This window comes from Penaeus monodon, chromosome 40 (genome assembly GCF_015228065.2).
Source record: "Penaeus monodon isolate SGIC_2016 chromosome 40, NSTDA_Pmon_1, whole genome shotgun sequence".
NCBI classification, from domain to species: domain Eukaryota; kingdom Metazoa; phylum Arthropoda; class Malacostraca; order Decapoda; family Penaeidae; genus Penaeus; species Penaeus monodon.
In genome coordinates this window covers 25,404,763-25,409,762 of record NC_051425.1, presented here as the reverse complement: position 1 = coordinate 25,409,762, position 5,000 = coordinate 25,404,763, and the positions used below count along the sequence as shown (strand labels likewise).

At 32.4% G+C, this 5,000-nt stretch overlaps 1 long non-coding RNA gene across 1 annotated transcript in view; it reads left to right on the top strand.

The window, feature by feature from the left end:
• Positions 1-5,000, top strand: part of LOC119598145 — a 146,449-nt gene that overhangs the window by 84,042 nt on the left and 57,407 nt on the right. The gene's annotated exons all lie outside the window — the stretch shown is intronic.

Sequence of the window (5,000 nt, the reverse complement as noted above, 5' to 3'; positions counted from 1 at the left end):
GTGGTTGGTGCACTTTCCACATGACAGGAGAGTCAAAACAGCTGTATACTATTTCATATCACAGTAGGCCGAGTCCCTGTACCGGTAGCAGAGAATGAACTGGTAAAATTGTGTCCATCTAGTTTTCAAAGTTTGGTTGTTTATGTATTTATGCCATAAAAGTGGGTTATTTCTATTTTGTGAATACAAGCGCCATTTGATCATAGTGGCATAGACAAAAGTCGTTTTACAAATCTCGTTGATTTTTGGTAAAAAAAAAAAAAAAAAAAGAGAGAGAGAGAGAGAGAGAACGAAAAAAGAGCCATACATACATACATAGAGAGAGAGAGAGAGAGAGAGAGAGAGAGAGAGAGAGAGAGACCAAGGGAGAGAGGGAGAGATAGAAAGATAGATAGACAAAGGGATGGAGAGAAAGAATGAAAGGGAGATTGAAATAGAGACAGAGAGGGGGAAGGAGGGAGGGAGGGAGAGAAAGAAAGAGAGCGTGAAAGAGAGATAGATAGAGAGTGAAAATGAGAAAGAGAGAGAAAGAGAGAGAGAGAGAGAGAGAGAGAGAGAGAGAGAGAGAGAGAGAGAGAGAGAGAGAGAGAGAGAGAGAGAGAGAGAGAGAGAGAAAGAGAAAGGAAGGTAGAGAAAGAAAATAGACAAACGTTTTTCATCCTTTCCTTTAATCTTAAGACACACCTCCTCCATAAAAATAAACAAAATAAAATAAAATAAAATAAAATGAAAATAAATAATTCTAAAAAAAAATCATACCATACACCACAAAATACCCTAGGAGATTAACAAACGTCCATAGCAAATAAAAGCATAATCTAAAATCAGTTCGAAATCAAAACCACATAAAGATTTCACACAGCGAGACGTGGGCTGCTGACACTCACGAATACAATTTTCACGTGATGAATGTCAGCAGGCTTCGGTGATAGTTAAATTCAAATAACGTTCTCGTGGGTAAGGCAGTCTGGAGGTTCATTACGGCGAAAATCAATGGATCTTGAATTCTAATGAGATATTGTAAAATGTTTAGTGAATGATGTCAATAGCAAAGGGTCCGATGTTTATGAACATTAAACACAAAAGAAATTATCATTTTACTATAATGTAAAGATTGTGTAGCCTTCCTTTTTTCTGTGATGTAGGAAAATTATGACTTTAGAATTATGAAACTATAATAAAATGTCTAAAGATGGCCATAGGAAGTAAATTCATGTTGTTGCCATGGCGACCAAGGGGAAAATAAGCAGATAATATAGTTGCCTTCTTCAGTGCAATGCCTTGGCGACGCTCACAAAGGTTACATACTGCAGCATACTTATGATATGTTATATGAAAGCAGATACAAATATAGAATCTTGAGGGTATCTATTTCCTGATATTATATTAATAAGGTTATTATTTCATATTCTGATTATTATTATTGCTATTGTTATTATTGCTAGTAGTAGTAGTAGCAGTATCGTTATTAATATTATATAATCATTGTTCATCCTTATTATCATTACCATTATCATTTTTAATATCTTTATCATAATTGTTACTAAAACTATCATTATCATTATTACTATTATTATTATTATTGTTATTATCATCATTATTATTATTATTATTATTATTATTATTATTATTATCAATTAGTATTATCACCATCATCATCATTATTATTATCATCATTATAGATATTGTTATTGTTATTGTTATCATTATTATCATCAGCCTATTCTGAGTGTTTGTCTTCTTCTTGTCATTGCTTGCCAGAGGCTTTTCCTGTCGCTTTGTTTATGAGGAACTATTATCTTTTTTTCGTTACATTTATGCATTATTGATGTAAGTCCCATGCAATATTCGCACTTGAGGTGTCATTGCAGAGGCTCATTTTCGTCATTTATATTTTAGAGAGATAATTAAACATAAGATACATGGATTCTAAGGCGTTTTTAAAAATCAGCTTCTGGAAAACGTTGATACTAAATAATAAAGAACTTTTCTCATTACATCCATTATCTCTCATAAAACGATAAAGTATGTATAAGTTCTATCATTACGAGCTTCGTCTCGTAATAAAGAGAGAGAGAGATATCCATGTCTTCCTCTGAAGACAGACCAAATTAAATAAACACATAAACCACCGAACAGAAAAGAATATAATAAATCTACTCAAAATCACACAAAAGAAGAAGAAGAAGAAGAAGAAGAAGAAGAAGAAGAAAAAACATAGACGAAATAAGAAACAGCACAGCATTACCTCGGAAAGGAATCAGAAACCAAGTTGAAGCGATTCCCCAGCCCATTCCGACTCTCGATTAGTATGGGATCCCCTGTTCGTGCACCTCATCGAACGTCACCGGAGGTCGCTCGATAATCTGTTGTCAGTTTTAACGTCCGATCTCTTAGCGATTTCAATAAAGACTTAAACACGGAAATCGCTTCGTATAATGAATCTAGCTGTGTGTATTTGTTTCTGCTTGTCTAGTCGTTGTTTTTTTATTGTTTTAATTTCCGTTTTACTACGTCTTTGCAATTTATCTTACAGGCTATTTACAATTCATCAGCATCGACGATAATTGTCTTGTTTAGAGTCGTAATAGCTTTTCGTTTCAGCAAACTGGTGATTATTTTGTGTGTAATTTTTGCGCGCTTATGATGAGGAAAATATATCGATGTTGTCATTTAACGTGAAGAGATATCCGATATTTTACGCTTATCCTTCCGTCTCTTTCGCTTTCTTTTCCCTTTTTTATTCTTCTTTTTTGTTTATGTTCCTCCTATATTATTTTATATGTTTATCTTTTTTGTCATCATCAATATTTTTATTTCTCCCTTTAGCAGCTTATCATTTGTCTATCTTGTTTGATTTTCTGGCAGGGTCGATAGAGCAAGAAAGAGAGAAATAGAGGGAAAGAGAGAGGGGGGGGGGATTCAAATTCAAATTTAAATTCGAAGCACGTTATTCCATTAATTATAATAGTTATTCCTTTACAGTTATGGTAGTTATACAGCAATTATATGGGATGAGTAAAGAAATGTGCCCATATAAAAATGATTAGATAACAGTATATGTATATATGTTATCACACACACACACACACATTCACACTCACATCCATATATATATATCTATATATATATATATATATATATATATATATATATATATATATATATATATATATATATATAATATATATATATATATGTATATGTATATATATACATATATATATATATATATATATATATATATATATATATATATATATATATATATAATATATATATATATATATATATATGCGTATGTGTGTGTATACGTATATGTGTGTGTGTGTGTGTGTGTATGTATGTGTGTGTGTGTGTGTGTGTGTGTGTGTGTGTGTGTGTGTGTGTGTGTGTGTGTGTGTGTGTGTGTGTGTGTGTGTGTGTACATACACACATACATACATATAATATATATATATATATATATATATATATATATATATATATATATATATATATATAATACATACATAAATACATAAATACATATATATATATATATATATATATATATATATATATATATATATATATATATATATATATATATATATATGCATGCGTATGTGTGTGTGTTTAACATAGAAAAAGAGAGAGGAAGCAAAAAAGAAATATTTTTTCCCGTTCTCGTTTTAGGAAATTAATGTTTACTCGGCCATATCGCAGTACCTTTTAATTCTCGTTTTTCATCTCCAGGCAAATATTACATTTCTTAAATCAACCTTGTGTAAGACCTTCCTGTATAAGGCTCAAATTCAATGAACTTTCATAATGTATTTACTTTGGCAAAAAAGGGCATTCTAAGTCTTTTTAAACCGAGAAGCCCTTGCCATTTCATGCCCCAACTTAGTTTTATCTTCTGTGAGTCCAGTAAAGTTAGTCAAGTAAAGTTAGTTAAATACAAACAAAACGTTCCAGATAAATATTCCACTTAGATTTGCATGAGGAACTACCCCATAATTTCAAAAGATGTTCTTCCTGTAACCTCATCTACAATTGTCTCTGTTTCAGAAGATATTCCCTGTTTAGGATCAACTATAACAGTATCATGAGACGCTCTTTCTTTATCTCCAAATACAATAGTTCTTGCTTCATTGCGTTTTCTCGATAGACAATAGTCTTTGTTTCTCAAGAAGTTATCAATGTAACGCCAATTGCAACAGACAACGACATCAGTTTCATTAGCACAAATTTAGCTTAACTTATCGGGATTAGTCAATTTGATTGCGATGGAACTGAAAGGTATAATTGCGTAACATGTAACCTAGACGCCTTTAAAGACACTAAATATAACATGTTCCTCTACTTGCTCTTGTCTTGATAAAAGGTAGTAATCAATGTCGTCATTAAGTAATGAAATATCTCGACATTCAACTAATCCGTTCATAAACAGAACATATTGTACAGTAGTATATTAGATGAATGACATCGACACTGCGTTATATGTCGTTATTTGAAGGTGAATAAGAAATCCCACTTGTAAAGATGAGATAGGATTCTGAGACAGACAGATAGATAGATAGATAGAGAGGGAGGGAAGAAGAGGAAGGAAGAGAATATCCAGAACAAGAACATGAGCGAAAAGAAGGAGGGAGAGAGAAGGTGGGAGAGAAATAGATGGAGTGACACAAAAAAGGTGAAGAGAAAGGAAAAACAACTAGATGAAAAGAGTGAGGGGAGGGAGAAGGTAGAGAAAGAGAAAGAGAGAGAGAGAGAGAGAGAGAGAGAGAGAGAGAGAGAGAGAGGGTGGGAGGGAGTTACAGAGAAGGAGAGAGTGAGCGAAAGAATGAGAGAAAGAGAGCAAAAGAAAGAGAGAAAATAAGAGGACAAGAGAATATGAGAAAGAAAAACAGAGGCAAAAATACAAACGAATACATCGGCATATATATCAAATACTGATAGATAGATTATTTAACGGTTCTCTTCCTATTCTAGCTTACAAACTGTATTTCCAAATG